This window comes from Rattus norvegicus, chromosome 14, assembly GCF_036323735.1.
Source record: "Rattus norvegicus strain BN/NHsdMcwi chromosome 14, GRCr8, whole genome shotgun sequence".
In the NCBI taxonomy this organism is placed as follows: domain Eukaryota; kingdom Metazoa; phylum Chordata; class Mammalia; order Rodentia; family Muridae; genus Rattus; species Rattus norvegicus.
Genome location: NC_086032.1, coordinates 93,379,420 through 93,394,338, shown reverse-complemented (window position 1 = coordinate 93,394,338; position 14,919 = coordinate 93,379,420).

The following is a 14,919-nucleotide window of genomic DNA, read 5'->3' as shown; positions in this document are numbered from 1 at the left end:
AGAATAACTTCTCCAGTTTGCTCAAGCCATGTTTCTTCAGAGAACAGATCAATAAAATGTCATGAGTTTGATGTTTGTGATGCATCCAGGACTTGAATCGGGTCTCAATGGCTAGTGTAAAGTTAATAGCATCACTATTCTCCCATCAGATGAGTTTGTATGTGAATATGGGATTACTATTTCCTCTGAGTTGAAACATTCTCAGCTGGATGGAAGAACAACACTCCAAAGACTCAGTTGGCTAATGTTGAATTCATAGACCTCTGTAAAGAAATTTTCAATATTAATTATGTCCCTTCCTAAGGTTATAAAAATTATTGCTAGGGTGAGAAGATCAGCCCATAGAGCTCACTCTAAGTTACCCTGCATTTAGAAGGAAACTCTTTTGTACTATGTGGAAGCATTACCTGTCAAATAAAATTTGATGACTTACTAGCTGAGTTAGGAAATAAAAGGTGGGGAGTTCTCACAGAATGATTGGGGTTCTGGGAATCAAAGAGTGGAGATTCACCCAACTCTGAGGAAGTTGGACGTATGAAACTGAGGAAAGGTGACCAATGGTGTGGCAGACATTGACAAGAATAAACAGGTTGTGTAAGCTACAAGCTATTCAGGGAGAGAAACAAAGTTTATGGCCTAAGCATTTGTTCATAAATAATGAAACTTCAGAACTGTTATTATGGGAACAAAGAGGACAGGTGGAAAAGATTGCAGTTACATCAGATTCTTGAGACACGTAGTGTTCAGTCTCTTTCAGACCTCATGCTGTGTAAGATTTCTGCTGATAAAACTTCCTTTGTGTCACCTATGTTCATTGATGTAAACCGCTGCCCATACTACTCTAAGTATCCTCAATAAACTAACTGGTTCACAATGCTAGATTTTTTTGAATTACTTTTGGGAACTGGGGTGGACAGTGGCAGTTTGATTATGCGTGGTCCAAGGGAAGTGACACTATTAAGAAGTGTAGCTTTGTTGGAGTAGCTGTGGTCTTATTGGCAAAAGTAAGTGTCTGGACTGGGCTTTAAGGTTCTATTTTCACGCTCTGTTCATTGCAGAAGAGAGAGCCTCCTCCTGGCTGCCTTCAGAACAGAGTCCCCTTTGAATGTCTTTGGCTCAAAATGCGAAGCTTTCAGCTCCTTCAGCACCATGTCTGCCTGCAAGTCACATGCTTCCCACCATGGTGATAATGAACTGAACCTCTGAAACTGTAAGTTGGCCCCAATTAAATGTTTTTCAAAAAGTTGCCTTAACATCTATTCAGAGCATTTAAAATCTTAACTAAGAAACCATCTACCTGGGGCAGAAAGAAATGTATTCACGTCTCCCCAGTAAGATCTTGAAGAGCTTGAAGGGGCTCGAGACCCCATATGTACAACAATGCCAAGCAACCAGAGCTTCCAGGGACTAAGCCACTACCCAAAGACTATACATGGACTGACCCTGGACTCTGACCTCATAGGTAGCTATGAATATCCTAGTAAGAGCACCAGTGGAAGGGGAAGCCCTGGGTCCTGCTAAGACTGAACCCCCAGTGTACTAGATTGTTGGGGGAAAGGCAGTAATGGGGGGACGATGGGGAGGGGAACACCCATAAAGAGGGGAGGGGGAGGGATTAGGGGGATGATTGCCCGGAAACCGGGAAAGGGAATAACACTCAAAATGTAAATAAGAAATACTCAAGTTAATAAAAAAAAAGTGTCTTTGAAAAACAAAAGAACTTACAAACACATAGACCATATTAAAAGATCTAGGTGTGCCACCCTAAACGTTTGGATTAATCATTCAAGATTCTGAAACTCTAAAAGAAAAAAATTCTATTTTTCCATAATGTCAGTATATAGACAAATCTGTCAGGCATTTTCTTACTTAGTGATTGAGGGGCAATGTATAGTTTATTGTGGATGATGCCACTGCAGATCCTGGGTTCCATATATAAAATAAGGAGGCTGAGCTAAGCAGTAAGCAGCAGCCTTTCATAGCTTCTGCATTAACTCCTACATTTAGATTCCTGCCCTGTTTTAGTTCCTGTTCTGACCGCCTTCAATGATGAACTATTATATAGAAACATGAGTCAAATATTCCCCTTTCTCCCTAAGTTGCTTTGGTCATGCTATTTCATTGAAGTAATAGATAGAAATCATAAATATATCTGTCTCAATGAAACCAGCTAAAAATTCTTCTCAAGTAGTTTTCTTTCTAATGTTCTATTTAAAGATGGTTAATAGATAAGGCCCAGAAAGGAAAGAAAGGAAACACAAGAAGAAGGGTGGGGCAATGAAGGAGTAATGATGTAAGAGTAAAGGTGAGGGAAAAAAGCAATGAGAATGGATGAGTGATAAGGAGATACAGAAGGGAAGACGGGCTGCTGCCCAGCTTGTGATGGAGGAGGATGCACCGTTTCTTGTTACAGCCAAGAACAACATCTGGCCTAAGTGTCTGTGGGGTATTGCTGAGACTTCCTTTCTGTGGCACATATTCTCTACCGCACTCCACTTGGCCATCCCTATGGATTGGGTTAGTCCCCGCCTTGGCAGAGTTCTTAGTACTAAATCTAAGCATGTGCTGAATTTGTCTCTGAAAATTATCTTGTTCCAGCCCAGATCCATGCCAAATTCAAGTTGGCAGGAATCTTTCACATAGATGATATTTTTTGTATGTTCCACAGCATAGGTGAATTCTTTTATGTCCTACAAACATCTTTCAATATTTGCTATTGCTCATTGATTAGGGATATGACACAGGCCAAATGCCCTCTTCTCGTGGAATTTGCATCCTCATTGATACCTGTGGTTTTGAACAGTTCTTGCCAATGTTTTTGCAAAGTGGAAATTGATCAATTTCTGAAATAGTGTCTGAATAATCAGATTTATATTAGACATTAGATGGAATCTAGAGTTTAGAAAGTAAATCAATATTTTATTCAGAGATTTTTTTCCATGATGTAATGCTGATCTCTTTATAATCTAAGTTATTTAAAACTCAGAACTACTATTCATTACCTGTCTCATTTTGTAGTTGAAAAGGTTGATTTTTGAGCAGCTCAGGAACTAACTGAAGTTAAAGGACAAATTTGTGTTCACCCATCAGTGAAGCTGGGCTATTGATGCAGTTAGCAGGGGCCTCGTTCTCCCTTGGCCATTTACTCTCTTATAATTTCTTTCTTTGTCAACTCTTAGCTGTATTCTTTATCTCTGCTTTTAAATAAGTATTTAAATTTTTTGCTCTTTTAAATTATTTCTCTAATTGTATAAAGTCAAGTAAACAGGTAGGATTAGTAAGCTTTTGTAAACCTAATAGTAGAGCAAAGAGTCTTTAGGCTAATTCTTGACTTTTCATTGAGTCTGGGTTTGATCTGGCCTTTGCCTTATTTTTCTTCACAGTGACTCCTAGCAAAGGCTGGATAAGTCTTTGAGAAGAGAAAGAGTAGGACATCTTGACAGAAATATTTTTAAAAGAATATTTCCTGTTTGGTGATAACTGAAATAAATTGTATCAAAGGTAGTACCAGTTGAAAGCTTTAATGAGGTTTTTGACAGATCATGTAATCAAATTCATCCAACTTATTTTCACCTTTCTAATAACATATTTGAGACACAGACTGTAATGATGACTATGTTGTGAACAATTGAAATATCACTTTCTCAGGGTATCATTTAAAACATTTACTCCCAATTTCTTTCATTACTGTAATATTTAACAAAGCTAGGACCAAGGCTCAATTGACTATAGAGCCTTGACAGAGAAAAATATATAATTAAAAAATTTAAGCCCCAAATTGTGAGCTGGAATTGGAGACAGTACTCTAGGAAAACTCCATATTTATTTTCTTCTGTTTATTTTGTTTGCTTTTGAGTCCCATCACATTAGCATCTCCATGTGTTGGGAGATGGAACAGAGGAGTATTTTTTTTCTTACAAATAAACTGGGCTCAATTCCTAGCAACTTTGTTTCTGCAGACCCAGGGACTCAGTATTCTCTTCTATCAGCTCAGCCTGTGCACACATATGGTGTACAGACATAATACAAGTAAAGCACTCACAGTTACAAATTAAAGAAATAAATAAATAGAAAAAGTTAGATTTTTAAAACATTTCATAGTGTATCTTTTCTTAAAGCAAAACCAAAAATGTAGTATAAAGTACACACTCAGTTCGAGATTCTCTTTCTGCACTATAGTCTGAGAGTGGTTTGCACAACCCTTGTACAGAGCAGAGCTAAAAAATACCTCACAACAATCACCCAAATTCCAAGCATGAAAAATTGTCTTCAACAAACTTACTGTTTATGTACCGAATATTATTACACAAGAATATTAATTTAGTTGAATCAAATCAGTATTTATTTTAAAAGAAATATACAAAATTAAATAAAAAGCCAATGTCTTGATATAATGATGATGCATTTTTCATAAATTTAATGGAAAAACTTTGGAAATTTTAAGTGTTTTCAAAAATGCATTAATCTAATTTATAGAATTACCTAAAGTTATAGAAAATAAGAGCTTTATTCTATATTTTCAAAAACTGTTCTAAAGACAATAACTTTAAGCTCAGTTGTTCTGTCTTTGCCTTGAAATGAACTATCGGTAATCATCCTGAAATAGACCTATCGTGACTGCCCTCCAAAAGACCCAACAAGCAGCTGAAATAGTCAGATGCAGATGTGTGAACTCAGCCAATAACAGAAGCTGCTGACCCCTCTGCTTGAATTAGGGAAAAACCGGAGAAAGCTGAACAGGAGAGCAACCCTGTAAGAGAAACAGCAGTCTCGATTAACCAGGACTCCTGAGATCTCCCACATACTGGGTCACCAACCAGGCAGCATACACCAGCTGAGATGAGGCCTCCAATACATATATAGTGGAGGACTCCCAGGTCTGGGTTCAATCGGAGAAGATGCACCTAACTTCAAGAGACTGGATGCCCCAGGAAGCTTAGAGTTCTGGTGGGGTGGGTGGGGTGGGGAAATCCTTGTGAAGACAGGGGGTACGGGGAGGAGGTATAGGATTTGGAACAGTCAGAGGGTGGACCAGAAGGGGAAAAAAATCTGAAGTGTAAAAATAAATAAATAAATAAATAAATAATAAATCATACATTTAATTATTTGATATAAGTATCAAACTTTTACTGACAGCTCTTTTTGCTTAGCACACACCAATAAGCAACTTGAAAAAGCTGAGATCCAATGGAATTAGAGAATGAAAGATTGATTGGAATTGTTGGATTCGGCAAGCTAAACACCTATACATGTTAGCTTGTGAAGTAAGAATAAAATGAACCTTATGGCTTTTAATGTTAATATCAGAATATTTTTACAGTTAGCTCAATTTTAAAATGGTGCTATTGGAAATAACAAATATTGACTTCAGAATGCACTAGATTTGAAGAGTATATTTATATGACTGAGTGCTGAGTTCTTCACCCATATTTCTAACTCTAAACTTGCTTGCTATTAACTTTCAAGTCTCCTGTTGCTAAAGAGAAACGTAAAGAAAAGTAGAGGGTCCTCTTCTCCAAGTCTTCCCACATAACCTTCTATAAGTGCCAAAAGCAGATGACTACACACAAACACATGAACAAAAAAGCACAAGATAAAATAGAGAATTATGTTATTGAATAGAGACATCAAAATTCACAATGGAATTCACATAAACTGAATTGAAGAATACATTGAGAAGACTATGTGCTATGGCTAAATGGATTTCATCTCAGGGATCCAAGTTTAGTTCAATATAAATGAATTAGCAAATAAGATGTACCATTATGAGCAGAGTTAAAAAATAAAACATGTCATGAGTATAAATGACACAGAAAAGGCTTCTGACAAATGTCATCATATCTTTCTAAAAAAAATCCCTGAATAATCTAGGAGCAGAAGCAGATCTCAGGATAAAAAGGCTGTGAATGACAACCTGTAGCCAATGATTATAAAATATGGGAGATATGAGGACATTTTAAAATAAAATTTAGGTAGCCATATCCATTTCTTTCTATTCTTATCCAATTGAATATGTGACTACTTAGCAAGAGCAATAATGTAAGAGAATGGAACAAAAATGATGAAATTATAAAAAAGAGAAATATAGTTATTCTGAATTTACATGACATGATCATGTACTTAAAGGACATAAATACTCCAACAGAAAAATTTTAGAACTGACAAACATTTTAAGCAAATAGCATGATACAAAATCATATTATAAAGTCAATAGTATTTCTCTGTACTACTAATGAACTTGCTTACAAAGAAACCCCACTTACTATACTGTCAAAAAGTATTTACAGATAAAGATAACCAAGAAAGCAAAGAGGAATAGAAGGAAACTTTAATATATTGAAGAAATAATTTGAAGAAGACACTAGACAATAAAAAAGCTCCTCATGATTTGAATAGGCATAACTCATGTTTCAAACACTGGTTATTACCAAGATTTTCATTGTGGGATATATAGAAATAAACTCCCAAATGATGTGATTCACTGTACTAAAATTAGATAATTCAAAAATTCATGTGGAAATGAAAAACACCATATATATAGAGAGATATAGATATAGATATCTTAACTAGGCAGAAAAATACTGTTATAGATATCAAAATACTTGATCAAAATAATATTACAGAATCATTCTAACAAATATATCATGATATTGTTACAAAAATAGACTTGTTGACCAGAGGAATAGAATAGAGGACCTAGAAATTAGCTTGCACAATTATAACCATTTACATGTTGACAAAACAGTCAAAAGTCATTGTAGAAAAGCCAATATCTTAAGAAAAGGCACTGGGAAAATAAGGTTACACCGTATAAAAGAGTGAAACTAGACTTGTACCTCTCACATTGCACAAAATAACATTGCAAATGAGTTTAGAACTTTAAATAACCTCAGAAATTTGAAATCTGTAGAGGAAATTTTTGGAGATATGGGCATGATCTATAATGTTTTATGAAGTCTGCAATGGAATTAACATCAAGATTTCGTGATTGGTATTACATGAAATAAAAGAAAATCTGCTCAGCAAAAGAAATAGTAACAAGTAAATAAATATCATAGACAACCAGATGGCAAGAGGCCTAAGCAACGTAAACCAAAACTAACTGATATCATCAGAACCCAGTTCTCCTACCAAAGAAAATACTTGTTATTGCAACACACAGGAAAAGCAAGATTTTGACTTAAAATCACATCTCATGATGAGGATAGAGGACTTTAAGAATGACATAAATAATTCTCGTAAAAAAAAATACAGGACAATACAGGCAAACAAGTAGAAGCACGTAAAGAGTAAACACAAAAATCCCTTAAAGAATTTCAGGAAAACAGAGTCAAACAGGTGAAAAAATTGAACAAAACAATCCAGGATGTAAAAATGGGAGTAAAAAAAAAATAAAGAAATCAAAAAGGGAGACAACCCTGGAGATAGAAAAACCTAGGAAACAGATCTGGAATCATAGGTGCAAGCATTACCAACAGAATACAAGAGATAGAAGAGAAAATATCAGGAGCAGAAGACACCATAGAAAACATTGACACAACTCTCAAAGAAAATGTAAAACACAAAAAGCTCTAATCCAAAACATTCAGTAAATGCAAAATACAATGAGAAGATCAAACCTAAGGATAATAGGTATAGAAGAGTGAAGATTCCCAACTTAAAAAGCCAGTAAATATCTTCAACAAAATTATAGAGGAAAACTTCCCTAACCTAAAAAGGAGATGCCCATAAGCATTCAAGAAGTCTACAGAACTTCACATAGATTGGACCAGAAAAGAAATTTCTCCTGCCACATAATAGTCAAAACACCAAATGCACAAAACAAAACAAACGACAACAACAACAACAACAACAAAAAGATTATCAAAAGCAGTAAGGGGAAAAGGACAAGTAACAAATAAAAGCAAACCTGTCAGAATTACACCAGACTTCTCACCAGAGACTATGAAAGCCAAAAGATACTTGGCAGATGTCATACAGACCCAAAGAGAACACAAATGCCAGCTCAGAATATAGTATCCAGCAAAACTCTCAATTAACATAGATGGAGAAACCAAGATATTCCATGACAAAACAAAACTTAGACAATATCTTTCCACAAACCCAGTCCTGCCAAGAATAATAAATGGAAAACTCCAGCATAAGGAGGGAAACTACACTCTAGAAAAAACAAGAAAGTAATCTCCTTGCAACAAATGCAAAAAGAAGAGATCCCCACAAACATAATTCTACCTCTAACAGCAAAAATAACAGGAAACAACAATCACTATTCCTTAATATTTCTTACCATCAATGGACTCAAGTCCCCAATAAAATCATAGACTAACAGACTGGATACATAAAAAGATCCAGCATTTTGCTGCATACAGGAAACACACTTCAGTGCATACAGAAACCACCTCCGAGTAAAAGTCTGGAAAACAATTTTCCAAGCAAATGGTCCCTAAAAACAAACTGAAGTAGCCATTCTAATATCAAATTAAATCGACTTGAAACTAAAAATTATGAGAAAAGGTAAAGAAAGACACTTCATATACATCAAAGAAAAAAATATACAAAGATGAAATCTCAATCCTGAATATCTATGCTCCAAATGTAAGGCATCTACATTAATAAAAGAAACCTTATTAAGCTCAAAGTACACATTGCACTTTACACAATAATAGTGGGAGACTTGGGGTTGGGGATTTAGCTCAGTGGTAGAGCGCTTGCCTAGCAAGTGCAAGGCCCTGGGTTCGGTCCCCAGCTCCAAAAAAAAGAAAAAGGAAAAAAAAAATCCTGGGAGACTTAAACACTCAGATTTCAGCAATGAACAGATCATGGAAACAATAACTAAACAAAGATACACAGAAACTAACAGAAGTTTTTAACCAAATGGATTTAACAGATATCTATAGAACATTTCATCCTTAAAAAAATAGAATATACCTTCTTCTTAGCACCACATAGCACCTTCTTCAAAATTAATCATATAATTGGTCACAAAACAGGCCTCAACAGAAACAAGAAGATTAAAGTAATCCCATGCTTCAATGCAACATGGACTGAGGCTGGTATTCAATAATAATAATAAAAAAAAACAAAGCAAAAAAACAAAACAAAACAAAACAAAACAAAAAAACCCGGTAAATCACAGCACCCTACAAAATGATAACTTGACCAAGGAAGAAATAAGGAAAAAATTAAAGTCTTTAAAATGAAGCCATGACATACACAAAATTATCGAATGCAATGAAAGCAAGGCTAAGAGAAAAACTCATAGCTCTGAGTGCCTTGAAAAAGAAACTGGAAAGAGCATACATTAGAAGATTGACAGAGCACTTAAAAGCTCTACAGGCAAAAAGGAGCTAATACACCCAAGAGTAGGCAGCAGGAAATAATTAAACTCAGGGCTGAAATCAACCAAGTAGAAACAAAAAGAACTATACAAAGATTCAAAGTTGGTTCTTTGAGAAAATCAACAAGATAGATAAACACTTAGCCAGACTAATCAGAGGCCACAGAAAGAGTATTCAAATTAACAGAATCAGAAATGATAAGGCAGACATAACACCAGAATCTCAGGAAATTTACAATATCATCATATCCTACTACAAAAGTCTATATTAAAAAAAACTGGAAAATCTGGATGAATGAACAATTTACTAGACAGATACCAGGTACCAAATTTAAATCAGAACCAGATAAACCATATAAATAGTTCCATGACTCCTAAAGAAATAGAAGAAATTATTAAAAGTCTCTCAACCAAGAAAAGCCCAAGAACAGATGGGTCTAGTGGAGAATTCTAACAGACCTTAATAGAAGATATAATACTAATACTGTACAAACCATTACACAAAATAAAACAGAAGGAACACTACCTAATTCCTTCTATGAAGCAACAATTGTATTTATACATAAGCTACACAAAGGCCCCTAAAAGAAAGAGAACTTCAGACGAATTTCCCTTAGGTATATCAACACAAGCTACTCAATAAAATTCTTGCAAACCAAATCAAAGTACAAATAAAAACAATCATCCATCATGATCAAGTAGGCTTCATCCCAGTGATGCAGGGAGTGTTCAATATATGGAAATCCATCAAGGTAATCCACTATATAAACAAACTCTAAGAAAAAATAAAATACGATATTCTCATTAGATGCTGAGAAAGCATTGGACAAAATTCAACATCCCTTCATGCAAAAAGTCTTGGAAAGATGAAGGAATCATTTCCCATACTCAAACATAGTAAAAATAATATACAAGAAACAAGTAGTCAACACCAAACTAACTGGAGAGAAACTTGAAACAATCCCACTAAATTCAGGGAGTAGACAAGGTTGCCCACTCTCTCCCTACTTATTCAATATAGGATATGAAGTCCTATACACAACAGTTAGACAATGAAATGAGCTCAAGGGATACAAATTGAAAATGAAGTCAAAATATCACTGATTGTCAGATGATATGGTAGTATACTTAAGTGACCCAAAGTTCCATCAGAGAATTACAAAGCCTGAAAAACAACTTCAGCAAATTGGCTGGGTATAAAATTAATACAAAAAATCAGTATCCTTCCTCTACTCAAGAAATAAAAAGACTAAGAAATAAATTAGTGAAAAGACACCCTTCAAAATAATCACAAATAATATAAAATACCTCGGTGTGACTCTAACAAAGCAAGTGAAATATCTGTATGACAAGAACTCCAAGTCTCTAAAGAAAGAAATTGAAGAAGATCTCAGAAGATGGAAAGACCTTCCATGCTCATGAACTGGCAGGATTAATATAATAAAAATGGCCATTTTGCCAAAGCAAACTACAGATTCAATGCAATCCCTATCAAAATTCCAAATCAATTCTTCTTGAAGTTAGGAAGAACAATTTGCAAATTCATTTATAAAAACAAAAAACACAGGATAGCTAAATCTATCCTCAACAATAAAAGAACTTCTAGGGGAATCACAATCCTGGACCTCAATCAATATTATATAGCAATAGTGATAAAAACTGTATGGTATAATCAGAGACAGGCAGATCGACAAGTGGAGTAGAATTGAAAAACCAGAAATGAACCTGCACACCTTTGGTCACTTGAGTTTTGACAAAGGAGTCAAAACCATCCAATGGAAAAAAGATAACATTTTCAACAAATCGTGCTGTTTCAACTGGAGGTCAGCATGCATTCTTGCCTCCCTGTACAAAGCTCACATACAAGTGGATCAAGGACCTCCCCAGAAAGTCAGATCTACTCAAACTAATAAAAGAAAAAGTGGGGAAGACCCTCGAACACATGGGCACTGAGGAAAATTTCCTGAACAGAATATCAATAGCTTATGCTCTAAAATCAATAATCGACAAATGGAACCTCATAAAATTGCAAATCTTCTGTAAGGCAAAGGAAACTGTCATTAAAACAAAATGGCCACCAACAGATTAGAAAAGATCTTTACCAATCATACATCCAATATAGGGCTAACATGCAATATATACATAGAGCTTAAGAATTTAGACTCCAGAGACCCTAATAACCCTATTATAAAATGAGATACAGAGCTAAACAAAGCATTCCCAGCTGAGGAATATCGAAAGGCTGAGAAGTACCTAAAGAAATGTTCAACATCCTTAGTCATCATTGAAATGCAAGTCAAAATGACCCAGAGATTTCACCTCTCCCCAGTCAGAATGGTTAAAATCAAAAGTTCAGGTGATGACAGATGCTGGTGTGGATATGGAGCAAGAGGAACAATCCTCCATTGTTACTAGTATTGTAAGCTGGTACAAACACTCTGGAAATCAGCCTGGAGGTACCTCAGATAATTGGGTGTAGTACTACCTGAGGACCCAGCTATACACCTGCTGGGCACATACACAAAAGATGTTCCAACATATAATAAGGACACATGCTCCACTATGTCATATCAGCCTCATTTATAATAGCCAGATGCTAGAAAGATCCCAGATATCCTTCAACAGAGTAATGGATACAGAAAATGTGGTACATTTACACAATGGAGTACTACTCGATTAACAAAAACAATGACTTCTTGAAAATCATAGGCCAATGAATAGAACTAGAAAATATCATCTTGAGTGAGATAACCCAGTCACACAAAAATACATCATATGCACTCACAGATAAGTGGAAAATAGCCAAAAATCTCAGATTACCCAAGATACAATCTACAGACTCCATGAAGCTCAAGAAGAAGAGCTACTAAAGTGCGGATGCTTCTGTCCTTCTTAGAAGGCAGAACAAAAATATTCATAGGACAGAGACAAAATTTGGAGCACAGTCTGAAGGAATGGCCATTCAGGGCCTGCCATACCTAAGGATCCAACCCATATACAGGCAGCCACCAAACCCAGACAGTATTGCTAATGCCAAGAGGTGCATGCTGACAGGAGCCTGATATAGCTTTCTCTTGAGAAGCTCTGTCAGAGCATGACAAATACAGAGGTGAGTGCAATCAACCAACCATTGAACTGAGAACTGGGTCACGGTTGGAGGAGTTAGAGAAGGAGCTGAAGGGGTTTGCAACCCCATATGAACAAAAATACCAACCAATCAGAGCTTCCAGGGACTAAACCACCACCCAACGAGTAAACATGGAGAGACCTATGTCTCCCACTGCATATGTAGTAGAGGATGGGCTCATTGGGCACCAATGGGAGGAGAAGCCCATGGTCTTCCAAGGCTGGACTCCCCTACATAGGGGAATATCAGGGTGGGGAGGTAGTAAGGATCAGATGGTTGGGTGGGAAAAAGGGGATAACTTTGAAATGTAAATTAAAAGCATCCAATAAAAATATAAAAAAAAATAAAGAATCTAGATGACATTACTTCCAGTTAGGTCTGGGGAGTGATAGCCTTGATATACAAAGAATTGAAAAACTTAAACACCAAAAAGAAAAATAAATGGTACCAAATTAATGAAAACTATTCAAAATTTTAAGACATTGGATAATGAAAACATATTTGATATTTCACTTTATTTTAGTTAGTATTATCAATTGAAAACTGAAAATAAACGCTGGTGCATATGTGATAAGAGAGGATAACTCATATCCTCACAGCTTCTGAGAGTGCAACTGGTGAAGTCACTACTTATATAAGTGTAGGGGTTACTCTAGATGGATTTCTCTTTTATGATAAGTGTCATGACAAAATTATAATTGGGTAAAACAATTTTTATATTTTTGTGATTTTTGTTTAATGTTAATGTATTATGAAGGGAAGTCAGTATGGAAACACAAGGCAGGATCCTGGCGGCAGGAACTGAAACATAGGCCATGGAGGAATGTTGCCTAGAGACTTGTTATCCCTGGTTTGCTACTTTTATCTGTTACCAGAAGACTCCAATTCAACAAACAACCACAATGCTTCCACGTCTATATCAGGAGAAAAAAACAGCCTGTTGCAAGATAAATGGATAAAGAAAATAGGGTACATATTCACAATTGAATTTTATTCAGCTACCAAGAAAAATTGTAATTAAGGACTTAGGCAGAAAAGTTTATAAAGTAAATAATCCTTAGTTTAAATTAAGAATTAAAAATATTGCATATGTTCTTTTATATGAACACCCAGATTTGAAATTCATATGACCACACGTGTGTATATGCATTTGCATCTGCATGTCTTTGTGTTTGCGTATATGCATGCCTGTATGTTTCTGGATATGCTTGTCAGTGTGATAAAATGAAAGTTAGGATTGTGAGGGACGAAGAAAATGAAATAAGTTAATGGAATATATGCAATAAGAAAGAGGGAGAGGAGTGGAAGGAAAGGGACCAGCTGTAGGAGACTGCTTTAAGTGAGATCAGTGAATGAGAACATATTATAAGGATACATATGTATGAAAACACCTTCATGAAGACATAACTCTATATTCTAAACAAAATCAATAACAAAATAAAAATAAAGTCATTATTTAGAAACAATATGAAGCAATGTGAAGGAGCCTGTTTCACTTTCAAATCACTATTCTGCTGTTTGTCAACATAAACTGGGCTATGTTTTCCGTGCCATTCTCAACATGCTCTCAATTCCTAAACATACCTCTGTCTGCTTCTGGAGTTCCTAATATAATTGGCTGTGTTTATGTCATTTTTCATGGGCCATAATTCTTCGGTTCATTGTTTACTGCTATACTCAAGCTCTTAGGCTTATTGTCACATGCTGATCCATTGTGCAATATTTCTTACAATAATAATTTGCACACATTTCCATATAAATGCTATGCTTAAGCCTTCTGTTTGTAATTTAAAAAAATCATTTATCAATACTCATTTTTTCACTAAATTTTTAGAATATTTATTTTGGCTAATATATGCCAAAACATAACATTTCAATTTTATATGTTTATGTTAATATTTTCTTAAATTGCAGTTTTATATACGTACTAATTTTTGCAAAGTTAGCTATGGATTTAAATACACTGTTCTCTTCACTAAGTTATTGAAGATTGAGTTGAATAACTCTTCTTAATTTCATATAACAAATTTTTTTCTTTTCCTAATTCTGTTGCCTCCAAGTATTATAAGCAGTAGTCATTCAATTTAGTACATGTTCTCCATACTAGAGATAAATTTATCTATAACTAACTAAAACTTTAATATTATTTTTTAATTATGGACAATGATAACAGAACTTATGTATATAGATAGATATAGATAGATAGATAGATATAGATATGAAATATATATTATTATAAATATATTATGACAGGATTGTTTTTCTTAATTTTATGTGTCTGTCCTTTTGCTTCAATCAGTATCTGTGCATTCATACATAAAGTATTCTCAGAGGGCAGAAAAGAGAATTGTATCCCTGTGGTGCTGGAATTACAGATGGTTGTTAGCCTACAATACATGCTGGGAATTGGACTTGATTCCTCTGGAAGAGCTGCTAGTATTCTTAATAAGTGTTT